Here is a 21686-nt window from a genome sequence, read left to right as displayed (position 1 = left end):
AGAGATGAAAAAGCATATGGAATGGATGAAGGTAAGGAGTAAAATAACATTGTTATAGTTGAGATAAGGGATGGCTAAATTACTATGGCTAAATTACTATGGATAAAACCCAACTTTAAACTCCACCCAAAACCTGAATCAATCTTTGAAGGTCAAAAACATTTTGATTTTCTTGCTCTTTTTTTGTTACTTTTTCTTTCCCACATACATTTACATCATGTCCAATCCAAAGTAACTTGATTTACCTCAGTTGAGTTGCTCTGGACTTGCACTGACATAAATAACAGCAGAATTTGGCCCTGTATCTCTCTCTTGTCCCCCTCTGCTCACCCATTTGTCTTGCACTGACTTCCTCTCTGTCTTTTCAAAAAGTCTCATCACTGTTGGGGCAGTAACTTTCTCTTCTGCTGATACTACAATCTGCAACAGCCTTCCTGTATCTCTTTACCTCATCAGGTCTTCAGTTCCTTTCAACTGTCCACTGAAATACCTATATCATACCTAATTTCTCTCCCCTTCTGCTATTATATTTTACTTCTAACTTTGTAAATGTGCGATATAACATGGCAAAGCATTTTGTGAATGGTAATGTGAGAACTGATTTGTATTAGAGATAAGAGTCTTCAAACTCCATGCATTGTGGAGGTAAGTACTATAGCAAAACTTGGATCCAAATTTGTATTTTCGACATCCCTAAGTGTGTGCTGCTTGTTTGACTCTTTGCCCAAAGCTCAAACCTGAATGGAATTTTTATATTTTTCAAAGTTTTGGGGTAAATAACCCCCACCTCACATACCCTCCTTCTTCTTATTGCAACAAAATGGCAGTGGGTGGTGGTGATCTCAAAATGGGAGCTCTAAGGAAATGGAGACCCAGGATTGCAACGTTGCCCTTCTGCCCCTGCCAAAACACTATGTGGGAAGATGAGTATGGGGACTGTGGAAGGAGGGTTACTTGATTTGGATTCAGCTAAAAACGTATGCATAATTGATACAAACTTTGGATAAGCATTCAAACGTTTGGCTGCTTATTCAAATAGAATCTGAATGTTGGACCTTCTGAGGTCCACCCATCCCTGTTTGAATGAAAGTGATTTGAAAACTATGGATTGTGATATACTAGTGAGTCATTTGGGTGGTTTTAGTGTATTGCAGCCCAGCAAAACTCCCCTAGTAATAAAGCACAGAATACAAACCTCTAAAATTGTTTCTTTGCTACTGGTTGATAATGTCTTTTTAATCATAAGTACTGTTTTTGCGCCACCTCTCCTTTAACTTGGCAAGGGATTAGACTAGATGACCCTTGCGGTCCCTTCTAACACTATGATTCTATTATTCTAAGATAGTTTAAAACCTTCTGACACCTATGCATTACCAGTGGGATTTACTACTTTGTATTGTTATTAACAGGCAGCATTTGCACTCAGCCTGTTGGCATGCCACTTATGATGTCTGGAAAGCTGTGAATATAAAAAGGAAGGGTTGATTTGATGAAGCTGTGAGCAAATAGTAGAAGAGCTTTGCAGGGGATGAAAAGATGGAAACTACAACTCTTTTTAAAGTGCCTTCTTAAATGTGCTACGGCAGGAAATACTGCAATTTAGATTCGACAAGAGAATCTACTACACATAATCAAGCTTGAATTCTCCTTGATTATCTCAGAAATAATTAGGGAGTGTTTTCTTCAGCTAATCAGAGATATCTGGAAAGAAATAATTTGCATAACTTCAAGTCAGATTATGTCATGAGGACAGCTGAGCTAATGTAAACTGGCATTTACTGTAAAATTAAAATGTATTGCATCAAATGGGCAAACAAAGAGGCAATGGAAACCTACACCTTAGAGACCAGGAAGAGTAATGTTAATTGATGGGATGCAGTACTTATGCTTCATGAAGCATATCAATGTATGAAGCACAAGGAATGTAAATATGCAAAGGCCAGAACACACTCACAGCAAGGAACTAAACTGACAGAATTGTAAATACCATGATAGCTACTGGTTACCTCGCTGCCATTTTATCCCCCTTACTTTGTCATGGTTTGTAATACAATATTTAGCGAAAAAGGACGTTATCCTAATATGTTACCTTGCAGCAAATTGTTTCTGATTAAATGGGGTAGAGTCTCCCAAACTGGCTCCTAATCAAGTATTTCAAGCAGGCCTGGGAAGCGAAGCCTTTTCATTTTATTTGTTCCTTAACAAAATGTACAGCTTGTGGGATTCCTGTTCTCTTGCTTCCACAAAAAATGGTTCTGAATTCAATTTTCATTTTTTGGTGAGAAAGGTGGGTAGGTTGATGAGTTCCCTTCCCATCCCAATTTTCCAGACCACACCTCTTTGCCTGCCTCAGATTATGAGTCTCCATGTTAAGGCCCTGGTCCTGACATGAGCTCCATGTGGACAACCCCCCAAGCAGATGAGGAGCCCTAGGGAGCCACAAGTGGGACTTAGGCATCTAACCGCCTCTTTTGGCACCTAAATCCAACATTTAGGCATGGTTGGGCATTCAGAAAGCCACTGCTCAGTTGCTGACTAACCCTGCCAGCACCTAAACTCCCTAGGCACCTAATTTTCCAACTGTAGAGTCCCCAAAGTGCCTACATGTCAGTGGCTGGGCATGTGCTCAGCCACCTGAGTCGTGACACTGCCAGTTCCGCACCACCTAAACGCAGTGGGATTCACTCACTAGGTGTTCTCCCCCCACCATCTTGTCTTCAAGGCCTGATCTGGTCGGGATTCTCAGAGCATGCCTAAACCCACACAAAAGATAATGGCAATAGTCCCGCCCCACCCCCATTCCAACCTTCAGTGCACTTGCGAGAGCACTCCTCCAGGATGTGGGGGACCTAGGTTCATATCTCCCCTCTTCTTGATATGGATCAGGGATTAGAATGTAGGTCTCCCATCTCCTGTGTGAGTGCCCGAACTATTCATGTATAGGCCTGGTCTCTTTCGAGCCCTGCTATTGGAGCTGTTCCACTATTCATAAATACGTAACTATTCATTGATCCATAGCTAGAGTGAGAATGACCCACTCGGCTACAGAGTCATTCTCCTCAAAGGTGGGAGACTCAAGTCCTTGCTTCACATCAGGCAGAGGAGGGATTTAAACCTGAGTCTCCACATCCTTGATGAGTGCCCTTAGCATGGAGATAAAGGTTATAAAGGAGGGTGAGAAATTCCTCTTCATTTTTTCAAGCAAAATCACTAACCTGTCTCCTAACTCCAGGAGAATCCCAAGTGGAGATAGGCACCTTCCACTGGCTTGGAGTTGGATCCTAAATCCATTTGAGAGATGGGGATTAGGCCACATCCTCTCTCCTCAGCATTTCTGATTGGCTAGTTTAGGTAGTTCGCGGCTCAGCATGCTGGCTTTTGTAAATCTCATTCTTAGATGCCTGTCTCTTCCCATTGCATAGTACAGGGAGCCTGGGCGCTGAATACAGGGTTGTGAATTCCACTACATGGCAGGGCGTCTAAAAGTCCCCTGTGTGAATCCCACCCAGTGAGACTTAAATTGGGCACCATGTGAGAAAATTTATCTGCCTTCCTGGCTCTCCACTAAAATCAGTTGGACTTCTTATGGGCTCAGGAATCCATCCACAAAGAGCTCAATGCACGATCAGGGCCTAAAGACAGAACTGGATACATTGGAGGGATGTGAGACAGAAACCAAAATTTAAGGCAAATACCCATTTGCAAAAAAAGGTAAACACTAGTACCAATCATTACCTTTTTGAAACAATAGCTGTTGTAAGAATAAATAAATTAAGCTGGAGGTTGACTACACCAATTAGACAGGCTCAACCCATGACGAATTAATGATTGATGTGAAAGTACTTTCCCTCCACAGTATGTACTTTTTCATAATTACAGTTTGGGGTAACATTTATCTTAATTAGAATCTCTCACCTCATAAAGATTCGGTACACAGCATGTGATGTTCAGTTCTACAATAGATTCTGGTTGGAAGATGCAGATTAACTAGTTGGTTCGACATTTAGATACGAGGTAGCTCTGGCGGGGATATGGATGTCTGAAATATTTTTTTCACCTTTGGTAAAATTGATCCACTAGAATTTAGTTAACCAAATTCTGGTTTGGATTTATTGACCCACTTGTTTATTTATTTTGAAAGCACTTCCAATTAATTTGGTCTTTTTTTCTTTGTACAAATTGATTTTGTGGTTCTAGTGAAGAGAAGTCACTTACAGTCATTCTTTGGTCTGTTCATACCGAATCATCAATAAGATTTTTATGCAAATCATTTGTTAGACAAATGTGTAACATCAGTGTTTGATGTTATTCTAATTTCTAATTAAAATTCTGATTTCTAAACTTTCATTTGGATGAAGTTCTGACTGATGTGGTGGCCAATGAATTAGGAAAGGGGATATTTACTTGCATCAACACTCTGTTTGGATAATGATTAAATTCTAGATGTTACCACTTCCAGAAAATATATTTCTACTTTTCTCTTAAATTTCATCTCCCATCTAAAAAAGTTTGTGTAATGTGTTCTTAGTGTGAGTTTGCATTTAATATTTCCCCATAAGAACATAAGAATGGCCATACTGGGTCAGACCAAAGGTCCATCCAACCCAGTATCCTGTCTACCGACAGTGGCCAATGCCAGGTGCCCCAGAGGGAGTGAACCTAACAGATAATGATCTAGTGATCTCTCTCCTGCCATCCATCTCCACCCTCTGACAAACAAAGGTTAGGGACACCATTCCTTTCCCATCCTGGCTAATAGCCATTAATGGACTTAACCTCCATGAATTTATCCAGTTCTTTTTTAAACCCTGTTATAGTCCTAGCCTTCACAACCTCCTCAGGCAAGGAGTTCCACAGGTTGACTGTGCGCTGAGTGAAGAAGAACTTCCTTTTATTTTTTTTCTCTTTTCCCATAAACAGCTTACTTACTGGCATATAACCATCTGTACCTAACACAACCATGCTCAGATTGCTTTGGCATGAATTGTACGAGCTTGCAGCATGTTTAAGAATGTCTGAAATGGAAGATGCTGCTTGGCCTTATTAACTTTCCTCCCTCTCCCTGTTTTGTCAATGGATTCTTAATCCCATCTTTTCTTTCCATAATAGTGTCCAAATATATCAAAACAAATTTGCACCAACAGCATTACAGAGCCACTGGTCCATATGTTTACTACACTATTAGAAAAATATTTCATCTTGAATTTACTGCTAATCTTAATTTTTAAACTACACATAATCTCTATTTTTCAGACATGATAATATAGAGATGCACTGATTTGCCCCTCCATTATACTGGTTAAACACCAATGTGATTCTGCTTATGTTAGCCGAGTTACTGCAGTGTAAAACTGATGTAAAAGAATGGAATTATAGGCCCAGCAGGCAAAGGATTGAGGTCCTTGAAATCACAAAAAACGGATTATATGTTTTAGGACCACCAGATCCCAAAAGACAATCTCCAATTAAAGCTCTAGAAGAAGGTAAGCTCCTCACAATGTAATATCACTGCCAATAAACCCCGTGGGGTTTCTTTCAAGCTCCAAATTTCTCATTCAGTTTAATACTGTGTATGTGAGTTAGGGTGACTAGACAGCAAATGTGAAAAATCAGGACGGGGGTGGGGGGTAATAGGAGCCTATATAAGAAAAAGACCCAAAAAGCGGGACTGTTCCTATAAAATCGGGACATCTGGTCACCCTAATGTGAGTAACAAAGTATTATCAGATGTATAAAGATTTCTCCTCCCACCCCTTTCTTACTACCCAACATGTTCTTCAGCCAGCCTGGAGTTACCCTAGTTGCTTTGTGCTGCAGCCCATCTCGGGGACCACAATGTTGTTTGCTGCCAGAGTTGTATCAATGTATATCATAGCCCACAGATCATAAAAGGGCACCAATGCTGGTTTGCAGTTCGATCATTTTTCCCTTCCTGCTTTGTCACTCTTTCAATCCCATTTAAGTTCCAGCAGAGCACTTTGACTCCATCTGCAAGGATAGCAAGTCCAGCTGCCTCTGCAGATGCCACCTATGCTATTCCTTGGACAGCCACCAAGGAATGACTCTTCCTTCCCTGGAGACATGATACATCTCAGCCAGCTTCCCCCAGCAAAGAAAAATAAACCACTCGAGTTCTACATAAAGACCACTGCCAACCACTGGGTCTGTAGAGCAAAATGCTCCCTCACTATCAGTGAGCCAACAGAAGATTGGTGGGGTTTTTTTGTCTTTTTTAGGCTTTATGTATTGGGAATATATTAATTAATAATGTAAAAATCCATTTATTACACATGCCTTTTGCCTTGTTTTTTAATATAATCAGGAAGGCAAATGTAGTGTTGTCTATAGTAATATAAAGACAATCTAAATGAGAGTGCTAACTAGGGTTACCAGTTTAACCTCCTGGAGGTTACATCACATTATGTAATCTTTAATTAAAGATTAATCTTTAATTCCTGGAGACTCCAGGACAGTCCTGGAGCTTTGGCACCCACAGTGCTAACCATATTAGTCCAGTAGAAAATTATGGTAATTTTCAAAACTATTCCTAGGTGTTAACTTTAATTGGGCTAACAAGCACAGCTCTCCAAACTTATTGGGCTTTACTCTGGTTGCAGAGGTATAGAAATGACATATTATAGTTATTGTTGTAATGATTCTCACTCTATATTATTCATAGATTCCAAGATCAGAAAGGACCATTGTGATCATCTATTCTAGGCTGACCTGTATAACACAAGCCATAGAACTTCCCCAAAATAATTCCTAGAGCATATCATTTAGAAAAACAGCCAATCTTGATTTAAAAATTGCCAGTGATGGAGAATCACATCACATTTCCAACTCTGAATTCGTGTAGCATCAATTTCCAGCCATTGGAGCGTGTTACACCTTTCTCTGCTAGATTGAAGAGCCCATAATTAAATATTGTTTTCTCCCTGTAGGTATTTACAGACTGTAATTATGTCACCCTTTAACCTTCTGTTTGTTAAGATAAATAGATTGTGCTCCTTGAGTCTATCACTTTAAGGCATGGTAGCATCCTGTTATACAGAAAGTTCTGAGTACTATATTCCTGTATAATGTCTTTTTAAACAAAAGCTAACTGTTGTAATGATTGTTTTGTTTCTGACATTTACTTGGCAAGGATTTGTAAGCTTGTTTAACCTTTCTAAATAAATAAGTAGTTAAACAACCAAACAAAAAGCAAGTTTGTTATCACATAAGAGCCCTAAACCAATAAAAGGGCTTCATCTACTTTCGATCTTTGGAGAGTGGGCTAATCACACTGGGCCCTTAAAATAGTTAATGTACTAAGAATGTTCTGTCACATTTACTCCTTGCTAAACTGTTCTAAGCTTTTTAATGGCCCAAGAATACCACTACTCCATTTCTATATCAGACTAGGAACATTAGACTGACATTTTTTTCACACTGGAACTTAATAGCTCTACAAGATATAGCAGGTTTCTTGTAATAGTTTTATCTAATGGGGCAGAGGGGAGGGACAATTTTAAAGACTTTTCCCCTCAAGTAGAACTGTAAGTGGGGTACAGTTAGTGAACAGAATTAAGTTACAGAACTAGTGTTGATTATTTTTTCCAACTTATGATGATTTGGTAAAGCAGCTTTTGGCCTGTTCATAAATATCTGTAATAAATGAGACATTAAACCGCAGCTAATCCGGTAATTAGTGCACGTTCGTAGTCAATGGTTTGCCAGGCCTTCTTGGTTCTGAAAAACTGCATCCTCTAGAGACAGTTTGGAAAAGCATGCGATACAGTAATCCAATAGTTGTAAAACTATATACCTTCGAAAACATAATTCTAGAAATAACTGGCCTCGTGGATTAATGCTGACTATATCTGGGTTTAGTTCACAACTCGTTGAAAAAAATGTACTGGCCTTGAGCGGCCAGCTAGACAGCTGCATCATGAACCAGCTTTGTACTGTAGTCAGGGGTCTGTGCTTACTGAGGCAAGTCTCAGGTTTAGAATTCCCGGGTGCACAGAAGGTCAGACATAAAGTAAATAGGTAGAGCTGTGTAGCTGAATGCATCTAGTGGGCTGAATTTTTAAAACCTATCCCATCCTTCTTGTGTGTGCCTCTGAGGGAGGTGAAAAAATCCATAACGAAGCCAGCCAAATGCTGTACACATCAGGAAAAAGCCTTCCTGCCTCTTAAACGTCAGCTGTGAAATATGAGATTTTATTAACGTTCTCATATTCCTAGCTTCCCTAGTGGGAGGTGTCATTGGGGGTCACTACACTATCTAGCCTTCTTTTCCAATCCAGAAAAAGTATCTGACTTGAAACCTTGCTGCAGTGACTTACACTGAGAAACAAGGTGGAGTGTTTATTTTTATTGATTTTAAATTTACTACTCTTTCATCAAGTGTCCTCTGTATTGTATAATGGGACATTATAAAAAGGAGGGACTGTCATAGTGGCACGGCTGCTGTTCAAATTAAGTCCCACTCCTGAAAATGAATCCATGCAAGTGGACCTGTGCAGCCCGTTGGCTGAGAGGGCCACCCATAAGGAAGCGTTTGCAGGGTAGGCCTACCTTTGGATCCCCAACGAGCTTTGTTTGGCAATGGCATAGTGGAGATTTATGCTTGATTTTAGAACATCTTGATTTTAGATTATTGCACGGGTTGTGTGTAGTTCAAAACCTATCCTTTCATGGTTGAAATCCCCTAAGGTATTACTTATTCCATGCATACATTGGGCATGATCCAAAGCCTATTGAAGTCTATCAAAAGACTCCCACTATCTTCCGCAGGCAATTGTGCAGAGTGTTTAGCTTACAAAATATTTCAAACAGCTAGATTTGAGGTGATGTAACAAACCTTTACTGGTCTGGAGTTCTGAGTATTATCTTCCCCCTGGTCTTCTCTCCACTTAAATGAAGAATGATGGCTTATGACTCAGAAAGCCTTCATCACTAGTTCCACTGATTGCTAGTTAACCAGCATACATAATTTCTATTTGTTCTATGACCTCTGTGTTGAGAAAGTGGCTTGCTGGTGTCTATTTTCTGTGATGATCTTTAAAGAAATACTTTAATTTTTAAGTGAATTGAATGATCATGAAAACGTCCAATAGATTGCGTTGGAAACTGAAGTTCTCTCTTAAGCCACAGTATGTGTAGTATTGGCTTTTTCCTACATATATGACCTTGACCGTCTTTTGCTTATTGCCTATGGGTGCTTCCTCAGACATTGTCAGCAAGGATGAAAATGAGGGTGATATTTTTCTCAATATCCATCAGATACTCAACTAAATCCAGCCAATGTGAGACACAGAAGCTGTCTGATGGTACTGAATGAGCCCAAACTCAACCGGTGATAGAGGTGAATTTGGATCTGTGTTGGCTCCCTCTATCTTAGGGCAAATCTCATCGGTAAGGCTGCCCTTTTTGTCAAGGCTATTGTGGATTCCATGATTCTCGTGTTATTGGAGTGTTTTTTTATTATAAATATTCATGAATTTAACCCCCTGCCCCCAGAAGGGTTGCTGTGAAAGCAAATAGCTGAACCAATTTCACTGAGAAATCTGCGAGTACCCAGCTTTAAACCTGGCTTCATAGTAGTCTGAAACAGCAAGAATTCCCCAAGGCCCTGGTCCTGCTCCCATTGAAGTCACTGAGAGCTTTGCCATTGATTCCAAGGGCAGCAAGATCAGGGCTGTTGTTAATCATGGAGAATGAGGGGAATTGCCATGGGTTCTGTGAATTCTCTGGTTTTGAGGGGAAAGCCCTGAAGCTTACAGAGCAGGTTTGAGAGGTGACTGCCTAGCACTGCTGCAGGTGCTGAAGAAAGTGGTGCTGAAGAAGAAGCATCAATAGCTCTGTCATTCCCCTGTTTCTGCACTGCTGATGCTCTGGGACCGGACTGGAAGGCACTGCGATTTAAAATATTTGCAGACTATTGGTAAAATGTCATAACCTAATTTAAAAACAGTTTTTATTGCAACATAAAGGGAACTTTGATTAAAATAGGGCAACTGGTTATTTTTAGCTTTTATAAAACAGAGATTTACACAAAGACCTGGCCATGAATCGTCAAATAATTTACTGTGAGATGGTACCAGCCCTGACCATGAGCCAACCAGTCCCTCTAAATAAACCTTTTTAAATTTACAGGTAAAAAGTGTTATGGTTCTGGATTACAGAAAAGGTCTGTAAGGTCATTCCATCCTTAACTCAGGCTTTAGTGCTGCCTTCTTGTAAAACACATTATGTAAGATCATCAAATATTCATAGGCCAGCTGTAGAAAGCATTAGTAGGTATGTGCTCTTGAAAGTTCTATACCCCAGGAAAGCCACTGTGGTGCAAGATGTTCCTTTGAAGCACTGGCTTCCAAAGATGTTCTCAGGTCAGACAGTGAACTGTTGTTAACTCTATCCTAATTAATACTACACGAAGTTCTGGCCCACCAGGGTATTTATGAGAATGAAATCAAACTGTGGCAAGTACATGTTATGTCTTCATAGATGTGAGGGCTGTCAGGTACTATAATATCTACAGAGGAAGGAAATCCTGTAGTTAGGCTGCTGGCCTAGAACCTGGTATACCTGGGATCCTTTTGCCACAGACTTCCTGTGTGACATTGAGCACATCAATAGGGTGGGCTTCATGAGGACTTTTGGCTCTGCAGTGCTAACCATTGCAGCACCTAAGTTTTAGGCAACCTGCTACCTACTGGAATACACAATCCTGAGTTAGGCTGCTGGGCTCCCTATGCAATGATGGGGAGAAATAGGTGGCTAAGAATGAGATCACAAAAGGCAGCATGCTGAGTTTGAACCTGCCTAAGCAAGCCAATAGGCAATACTGGTGAGAGAGGTGGGTCCTGAGCCACAGCCTTCAAAGGGATTTCACTTTGGAGTCACAGCCATGAAGAGCTTCAACATGAGAAATGAAGGGATCCTCGCCCCACATCAGAATAGCCCATAACCGGGTCACTGGGAATTGGAAGATCCCAAGTTCAGATCCTTGCTCCACATCAGGCAGAAGCAGGATTTGAACCTAGATTTCCCACATCCTGGGTGAATGTTCAAGTTACTGGGCTAAAGGTTATAAGATGGGGGCACCACCTCTGACACATTTTATGCAGGTTTAGGCATGCTCAGAGCATGCCCACTGGATTGGGTGCCAAAGACAAAACAGGTGAGGGAAGGCCTAGTTTGTGAATGCAGCTTGGGTTTAGGGATGAGTTAGGACTTAGACAACTGAACATATGTCTAGTTGCTGAAATGTAGGTGCCTTGTGGACTTCAGTGATGGAAACATAGGCACCTAGACAGTGGTGCTAGAACAATTTTTATAGTGGGGGTGCTGAAGGCAGAAACTATGTATTTGGTGTTTGTTATTACTACTTCAAGCCAGTGGGTGCAGCAGCACCCCCAGCACCCCTAGTTTTAGCACCTGTGCACCTAAGAAATTTAGATACCTCCAGGGTTAGATGTAGGGCAGGGAAAAATCAGGCCTTTCATCTACATCAAGGCCTTTCCTGTGTTGAATTTTTAACTAACTGTGGGTGCTGCTGAAGGACAAACCTGGAAGGGTTGGAACAGAGCCATTGTGTACTTAGGGTTATATCAAGGTGAGCAAAAGTGATATCTAAACTAAATGAGCTTATTCTTCCTGAATGGACAATCTGCCGCTTCTTGATGCCCTATTCACTGATAGGCATAAGGCCAGATCTCTGCTGGTATCAAACAATATAACTTTCTTGAAGTCAATACATCTGTGCCAATTCATACCAGTTGAAGATCTGTCCTATAATATAAAAAGCAATGTCAGAATTACGCCACCAGCAATTATCAGTTCAGAACCTGACTTTTTAGGACTTAATCTGTATTGTAGGTACCCTGAGGTAAAGAATCGTTTTGTATCTGCTTTCTTTTTAAAGAAATTGAAATTGGAATTGTTCATCTTTGAAATTTATTACAAAAAATTATGCCCTCAGACCAGTTTATGACAATGTTTTCAAACTTAATTTTATTTTATTGAAAGTTATAATAAATATTCAAATTAGAGAGAGCACTAAATTATTAACTAACATATTCTTGTATTTAAGAAATGGCCTTTTAAAAATTAAAGTAATATCAAATAACAAAGAGAGTAAGAAGAAGGAAGATAAATGCAAGAGAAAAACATTTGACATTTCTTATTTTCAAACTGTTTCAGCTGCAAGAAATAAAAATGTTAACATTAATTGTATAGGGATCTAAACTAGAAGTGCAACTTTAGAATGGCACATGGAAAAGGGTTGTTTTAACCATATGAAAAATATTCATTTGAAAGTGCAAGGGGCACAGAATAATAAAAGTGCATCTTGTACAGCAGTTTCAACTACATTGTAATAAAAAAGCAATACAATTATTCATAAAGATTATCAATAGCTAATGTATTGTCTTTGAGAGCCCTTGTAGCCTAATATCACCCTCCGGAATTATGTTACTTTTATATTGCTGTGCTGGGATTCTGTCACACATCGAAGAGCGACACAGAATGTAAATGCAATGTCAGAGATTACAGAAAACCACAGGGGAAATTAAGAACAGTTTCTTATATGGTGTTATAGGATTTAAGCCATTGTGTTCTGGGTTTTAAGTCATTATTGTTTTATATTTAGGTCTTTGATAGTGATGAAAGATATATTCTGAAGGTAGGAATCACTTTTGTGCAATCCCATCAGGACACAAAAGATTTTGTCCTTTCTAGAGACCATTTTCCTAGAAACCTGCAAAACTGTGGAGTAGTAATTATGAAGCAGTTCTTGGCTTTTTAAATTTGTGTGTGACTGCATCATATTATGAAGATGAACCTTCTCCTGTTGAAGTCAAAGGCAAATTCTTCATTGAGTTCAATGGAAATAGAACTGTGCTCTGTGTGTGCTTTTGTGAGAGTACATCATCACTACAGCTGCATGTTTGTCATAGTCATGCTTTCTGTGACGGGAAACATGTCAGGAGCTTTCATGTTGGTGTTCTCTGTTAACCACCCAGGATGGGAGAGACGAATCCAGACAACTTGGCCATCTGTATTTTAACAATCTTACAGCTGAACATGGAGGGGATCGCCACCCTTACGAGTGATATTCTTCAGCAGCTAGCTGCTTATATGTTCATGTACATTTTAATGCTTCAAGAAAAACATTCCATCAAGGACTTTCAATTACAAGCTACTGAGTCATCACCAGTTCTTGTTTTCCTCTCTTTAGATGCTTCATTTTCCATGTCTGAGTATACTTGAAACTTCATACATATTTTAATGGTGATAGGAGAGCTAGAGCTCAGACTGGCTGAAGTGAACACATGCAAGAGATGGAACTTCCAGCATGCCAAATGAGACCACTTCAGAGAATAAACAGACAGACTCCTTATAGTCCTAAGAACATAAGAACGGCCATACTGGGTCAGACCAAAGGTCCATCTAGCCCAGTATCCTGTCTTCCAACAGTGGCCAATGCCAGGTGCCCCAGAGAGAATGAACAGAACAGGTAATTATCAAGTGATCCATCCCCTGTCGCCCATTCCCAGCTTCTGGCAGACGCAGGCTAGAGACACCATTCCTGTCCACGGTGTTATGGCATGTGGCTTATAATGTGAACCTGGCTTACGAGATCTTCTGTGAGAGTTTGCTAAGTGCAGCTAGAAAGTCGATTCCACGTAATTTTCACAGGGCATATATCCCCTATTGGGATGATGTCTGTGACAACCTCTATCAAAAAGTCTAAAAGTCTGCTTTGCCTGAGGGGACAAAAAAGTCATTAAAATGTTAATGGAACATCTTAGTGTTAGGAGACAGGAAAGGCACAAATGTGTTGAAACTCTGAACTTCATGTACGCAAGCTGTAGGATCTGTGGCCTTCTTTGTTGCCTTCAAGCAGAGGAGACTCCAAACTTGTCTCCACAAATGCTGTGGCAGCTCACCTGATGGCCAGCAGCCAACCAGCATTTCCAGAGATTATGATCAGAAGGTATTATCTGCTCTCAGAAATATTTGGTCAACCCCCTCAGCTGACTCCAACTTATCCCAGTTGTTCAATACGGAGGAACAGGAATCAGCAATTTCTTTCTCAAAACCTTATAAGGCTCCTGGGCGTGACAACATCCATGGGGAGTTCCTGCATCACATGAGCTACTACTGTTGTGACTTTCTGCAAAGATTCTACAATTCTTGTCTGGAATGCTGAACAGTTCCAAAGGTCTGGTGAAGGTCACATGTAGAGGCCCTCTCAAGCTTGGAAGGCAGGTGGATGACCCAAAGAATTATCACGCAAACGCTCTGATCAGCGTCACTTTTAAGCTGCTCAAGAGACTGGTACCTAAGCAACTGTTGCCTTTTAATCAACCCACAGTTACTTCATTATCAGGCAGGATTCTTACTGGTCCATAGTGCTGAGGATTAAGTGATTAGACTGATACCTTTTACTGAGGATACCTTTGAGGCAGGACAGAAAGTTTGCACTGTTTGAGTTGAACTTTAGTCAGATATGATACAGTTTGGCAATGTGGATTAGCTCTAAAATTATACTGCTTGGTCCCAGACAAGAAACTTGTAGATTTTATTATGCATATGATCTCTAACAGAACAGTGATTGTCAGGTGTGGAGATGGTTCAAGTCTCCCACTTCATGTGCACAATGGACTTCCCCAGGGATCTGTACTCGCTCAGATGCTCTTTAATATATATATGACTGATCTACTTCCTATCATAGCAACTAAGTTCGTGTATGCTGATGACATCTGCCTCACAATAACCAGAAGAAGCTTTGAGGAGTTGGAGTCCTGCCTGTTATCTTACCTTGGCCAAGTATTATTTTTTGAAGTAGCAACTTAAACTAAGTGCACTAAAGACAGTGTCATCTTGCTTCCATTTTGCCAGCTTGTTAGCTCTTTGACAGCTGTAGGTCCTTCTGAACAATCAGCCAGTTGTTTTTGAACTGTACACTACTTATCTGGGGGACAAAGCTCAAACATTCACTGTCCTTTTGACAACACATTGAGAAGACATGTATCAAAATCCAGTTGAGAACTGCATTCCTCTGAGGGCTTGCATGATGCACTAGCATTGCAAAGTTATGGATGTACCAATGCCTAATTTTTGCATCTGCTGAATACTGGGGCTTCAGTCACCATTGTGTTGAGTTGGACTCAACAATCAACTCTGCCTTTTGTATCATCACTGGTGCATCCAGGACAGCTGAGGAACAAGGAGCATGCCATTTTTTATGTGACTGCCCTCTTTATCATCTTGATGGTGGATGGATGCACCTAACAGCGCCAGATGCTGCTGCTGTGATAGAGTAGCTACATTCACTTACCCGATATCTATTTCATTGTTTGTGCCACCTGAAGCCATGCGCCAGAATATTTCTATGACAAAAACTGACTTTGAAGGACTTTTTTTCCATAAAACGTTGGGTTTGGGGATTTTTCACCCCATTCTCCCCACTATTGAGCTTGACTCTTCCATGAATTTGATATATTTGATCCCTTTTCTTGAGGCATGGGGCTTTGCACGTTTATCTGGTTTTAAACTATTGATGAGAGCCATTTCACACCTTTCTAATGGAAAATTAACTATTAAAATATTTTGGGCTAGTTATCTTCTCCTCTCACACCCCCCCCCCCCAATCCACCTTCCCTTTTGGGGGTGGGGGGGAGAAGTGAATGTAACTTAAGACCTCTAGGTTCTATGTTGTTAGCTCCAACTGCACATGAAACTATTAGGAGAGTGGGAAGAGATGTGGGCTTAGATGTTCCAGTATGCTGATCTCCATCTTAATTATAAGCCTGTCAACCTGACATCTATCCAGGCAAGATAATGGAGCAGCTGATATGGAACTTGATTAATAAAGAACTAAAGGAGGATAATGTAATTAATGCAAATCAACATGGCTTTACGGAAAATAAATCCTGTCAGACTAACTTGTTATCTCTTTTTTTATGAGATTATGAATTTGGTTGATAAAGGTAATGGTGTTGATGGAATATACTTAGACTTCTGTAAGGCATTTGACTTGTTATTACATGATATTTTGATTTAGCAACTAGAACAATGGAAAATTAACAAGGTACACTTTAAACCAATTAAAAACTGGCTAACTGATATATCTCAAAAAAAGTAATTGTAAACGGCAATTGTCATCACGTGGGTGTATTTCCAGTAATGTCCCACAGGGGTTTGTTCTTGGCCCTATATTATTTAACGTTTTTATCAATGACCTGAAACAAAACATAAAATCATCACTGATAAAGTTTGCAGATGATACAAAAATTGGGGGAGTAGTAAATAATGAAGAGGGCAGGTCACTGATACAGAGTGATCCGGGTCACTTGGAATGGTGAGTGCAAGCAAACAGTAGCATTTTAATACAGCCAAATCTAGATGTATACTGTGACGGGTTGGATCACAGAAACCCCTTGGGCAACTGATGTGCTGGGACTACCTCTGAGCCCATTTTCCCTGGCAGCTCAGGACTTCAGAACCTTGCCTTGTTTGAGCCAGACATGCTAGCCTGCTACAAACACAGACCCAGGTCTGAACCACGTCCCCTGAAAGTTGCAGGCTTAACTGAAAACAGCTTTAGAAGTCCATTTTCCCTTGTATAAAGTTTATACAGGATAAACTCATAAATTGTTTGCCCTCTATAACATTGATAGAGAGATATGCGCAGCTTTTTGCCCCCCCCCCCAGGTATTAATACATACCCTGGGTTAATTAATAAGTAAAAAGTGATTTTATTAAATACAAAAAGTAGGATTTAAGGGGTTCCAAGTAATAACAGACAGAACAAAGTGAATTACTAAGCAAAACAAAATAAAACACAAGAGTCTAAACCTAATACAGTAAGAAAGTGATTACAGATGAAACCTCACCCTCAGAGATGTTCCAGTAAGCATCTTTTACAGACTAAGCCTCCTTCTAGTCTGGGTCCAGCAATCACTCACACCCCCTGTGGTTACTGTCCTTTGTGCCAGTTTCTTTCAGGTATCCTTTAGGGGTGGAGAGGCTACCTTTTGAGCCAGCTGAAGACAAAATGGAGGGGTCTCCCAGGGGCTTAAATAGACTTTCTCTTGTGGGTAGAGACCCTCTCCTCTCTCCTATGCAGAATCCAGCTCCAAGATGGAGTTTTGGAGTCACATGGGCAAGTCACATGTCCATGCATGACTGAGTTCCTCACCAGCCAGGCCACATTCCTGGGGAAGCTCAGATGTGGATTGGCATCTCCAAGTTCATTGTTAGCTTAAGTGTTTCTTGATTGGGCACTTACTGAGAATAGTCTTTTCCCAGGAAGCTGACCAACTGCTTCACTGAGGCTACTTAAAATTAAACAAGTACATAGCCAACATTCATAACTTCAAATACAAAAATGATACATGCATACAAATAGGATGAATATATCCAGTAGATCATAACCTTTACAGAAATGTGTTACATGGCATATCTAGCATAAAACATATTCCATTATGTCATATTTACTTTTATAAGCATATTTCCATAAAGCATTATGGGGCACAACATCACATATACATTTATTAACAAAGAATGTAGGCCATACTTACAGGATGGGGACCTCTATCCTGGGAAACAGTGACTCTGAATTTGAGCTCCCCGTGAAACACTGTTACCAAAAGGATTAGTACAATCCTTGGATGCATAAACAAAGGAGTCTTGAATAGGAGGATGGAGGATATAGTACCTCTGTATTTGGTACTAGTGAAGCTGCTGCTGGAAGACTGTCTCAAGGATGTTGATAAATTGGAGAGGGTTCAAAGAAGAGCCATGAAATTTATTAAAGGATTGGAAAACATACTTTATAGTATTTACACTCACAGAGCTCAATCTATCTAACTTAACAAAGAGAAGGTTACGGGGTGACCTGATCAGTCTATAAGTACCTACAGGGAGAACAAATATTTGATAATGGGCTCTTCAATCTAACAGAGAAAGGTATAACAGTATCCAATGGTTGAAAGTTGAATCTAAGCAAATTCAGACTGGAAATTAGCCATACATTTTTGACAGTGAGGGTAACTAACCATTGGAACAATTTACCAAGTCATGGTGGATTCTCCATCACTGACAATTTTTAAATGAAGATATTATTATTATTATTATTTATTATTAGTTTATTTTTATTATTACTTTATTTTGGGGAAGTTCTATAGCCTTTGTTATATGGGAGGTCTGACTAGATGACACAATGATCCCTTCTGGTCTTAGAATCTATGAATCCTCTCCAGTGCAGGTGGTAGAGTATCTTCCTGACCATTATTTTTTTTACAAAACTTTGCATTTTGGAGGGTCTTGTTAGATTCCCAAATGCTTTTAAATAACCAAGGGGTATCAGTGACTAATCCAGCTATTTCTCATCAAAGTGTAGATAGAAGGTTTTTTTCCTTTTTCTCAGATGTGGAGCTCTCTTCTGTGATTCACTCCTTTTGTCACCTCTATATTAGACAATTAGACAACCTTTGGAATTTGTTGCCAGTGGATATTGTGAAGGCCAAAACCATAATGGGGTTCAACAAAGACCTAGCTAAGTTAATAGAAGATAGGTCCAACAGTGGCTATTAGCCAGTATGATCAGATGCAACCCCTTGCTCTGGGTGTCCCTAGTGTTTGCCAGAAGCTGGGAGCAGATGACAGTGGTTAGATCACACGAAGATTGCCTGTTCTATTCATTCCTTCTGAAGTACCTGGCATTGGCCACTCTTGGAAGACAGGATACTGGGCTACCTGGACAATTGGTCTGACTCAGTATGGCTGTTCTTATGTTCTTAATGGCACACGCTATATGAGGCTACACCTTAAATCAATTCAGAAGCTGCATCTAGGACACTGCATTTGTCATGCAGCATATCTCATTGCAAGCACATGATACCAGTCTAATAAGTTTAAGAGGTTATTTTTGACCTTTATAGGGGGGGGATCCAACCTAAAAAAGTGCCTCTCTCACTGTGTGACACTGCTGAAGTTGATTTCCCTGACCACATATTCTCTGTGAGGGTACCTAATTTAGGAACTTGGTCCCAAATAGCCCCAATTTGCTGACCTTCAAAGCATGCAGCAAGACACATCTGTGTGAATACTGGTCATGGTTAAAAAGTTGTTACTACCCAGGTATATCTGAGCTGCAGCAGTATTTCCCTGTACTTAGAATATGGAACAGCTGCAGTACCTTTCACATCCACTGTGTGATAACGCTTGGTTAATATTTACCTTTTTAATGGTGAGCACTTAATATCCAGCACAATCCTGCTCCGACCAAGGTCATTGGGAATTTGACTAGTAACTTCATTTAGCGAAGGTTTGATTCATTGGTTCATAAAACAGTATGCAACTCACTTTGGGATTGTTCTTGATGATATGTGCCATGTAATTATAAATCACTTTCATTATTAGCATTAGTCGCTCATCAATCCATTAGTCACTGATCTTTGTCATCCTACATTATCATAGAATCATAGAATATTAGGGTGGAAGAGACCTAAGGAGATCATCTAGTCCAATCCCCTGCTCAAAGCAGGACCAACACCCACTAAATTATCCCAGCCTGGGCTTTGTCAAGCCAGGCCTTAAAAACCTCTAAGAAAGGAGATTCCACCACTTCCCTAGGTAAGCCATTCCAGTGCTTCACCACCCTCCTAGTGAAATAGTGTTTCCTAATATCCAAACTAGACCTCCCACACTGCAACTTGAGGCCATTGCTCCTTGTTCGGTCATCTGTCCCCACTGAGAACAGCTGAGCTCCATCCTCTTTGGAACCCCCCTTCAGGTAGTTGAAGGCTGCTATCAAATCTCCCCACACTCTTCTCTTCTGTAGACTAAATAAGCCCAGTTCCCTCAGCCTCTTCTCCTAAATCGTGCCCCAGCCCCCTAATAATTTTTGTTGCCCTCTGCTGGACTCCCTCCAATTTGTCCACATCCCTTCTGTAGTGGGGGGACCAAAACTGGATGCAGTACTCCAGGTTGGCCTCACCAGTGCCGAGTAGAGGGGAATAATCACTTCCCTCGATCTCCTGGCAATGCTCCTACTAATGCAGCCCAATATGTCATTAGCCTTCTTGGCAACAAGGGCACACTGCTGACTCACATCCAGCTTCTCGTCCACTGTAATCCCCAGGCCCTTTTCTGCTGCTTAACCAGTCAGTTCCCAGCCTGTAGCAGTGCATGGGATTCTTCCTTCCTAAGTGCAGAACTCTGCACTTGTCCTTGTTGAACTTCATCAGATTTCTTTTGGCCCAATCCCATATGGCTGAGGGGAGGGAGACAATGAGTAGCCCTCTCCCGCAACTCTTACAAGACTTACAATTGTGCTACAACCCTGCATAGCATATTTGCTGTAAAGTTGTGATGAAAGATATGTCACTACTCACAGAAGTTATTTTTCTAAGGGTAGTAATGTAGCCACAGAATTTAAGTATACACAAATGTACATATTTGTTTATACTACTGATAAACATCTTACAAAAGCTAATTCAGGCAAACTCAGAAGCCATTTGCTTTCTGGTAAACTAACTAAAGGCAAAAAAACCCCTAAAATTCAGTACCACCCATCACCATGAAAAAATTTGATGCACAAAATTTTAGCCCAGAACAAACTTTTTAAATATTAATGTATTACCATTTGTAAAAACATAGTGGGCTTATCACAGGAATGCTGACAACAGATAACTCTAGCAATATGAGAGGGAGCCGCTATAATTAAACTTTACAAAACAGCACACTGTACAAGAACCCTCTGAGAAGGACTTCAGTTTCAGTAGGCAAGATGATTCCTGCACTGGATCTTAACACAGTAGGCATGTGTACAGTTCAGAGTGAATTGTTGTGCCCTTTTATTAAAGTCTATCCAGTCAATAAACACAAATGTGGCAGACTTCTGTGAATCAGGCATAATGTTTCTGGAGCTCGGTAGGAAAACTGGCCATAGAAGTACGGCTTATTTGGATTTGATATTGTTTGCTGCAAATATGTTGTAGGAGTATGGCAATTTGTTTCTTTCAGTGGGTTTGCCAATGGATGATAAGAACAGTTATGTGAAAATCATCCAGACAATGTAACAAATGGAAACAATTATTCTTCTGAACTAGATCTTCTAAATTAAGATTCCCCTCAGAAGGACTGTGTGACTCAAATTAAAGTTTTTTTCTTGTTTGCTTTGTAAGTTCACAGTACACACAGTTTTGCATATGCCACAGCTGCTAAATGGTGTCTATATTTTACTTGAAGATAACTATTTGAAATACAGTATAGCACAGAATGGTCAAACAGTACAGAACCACTAAAATACTTTATTGGCTTTGCTTATCCCGGTGCTGCTACCATTTCTTATCTGTTGGGCACATATGCATGTAGCTTTGCTTCTGGTAGTGGTGGCTACTTAAAATATGGCCTCTTTTCTATGTTTGTCTGTAACTGTTGATATCAATGATCAGACATTTGCTTATAGTGGCTGAGAGTGCCTGGAAGTGGATGTCCGGGAAATATTAGCAGGGCAATTTTGACAGAGCCTTTGGCTGTAGATTTTCTTGGTTGTAAGTGAGCTCAGAGTGGCATTTTCTGGCCTTAGTTATATAATCCCATAGTATTTCTCAGATAATACAACACGTGTTTAAGAGTGTCTTGCCCAGATAGTTTTTAATGCAGAATTTACATATCTA

The sequence above is a fragment of the Chelonia mydas genome, chromosome 1, assembly GCF_015237465.2.
Source record: "Chelonia mydas isolate rCheMyd1 chromosome 1, rCheMyd1.pri.v2, whole genome shotgun sequence".
Lineage (NCBI taxonomy): Eukaryota > Metazoa > Chordata > Testudines > Cheloniidae > Chelonia > Chelonia mydas.
The sequence above is the reverse complement of the archived record's forward strand: the minus strand, read 5'-3'. Positions refer to the sequence as shown.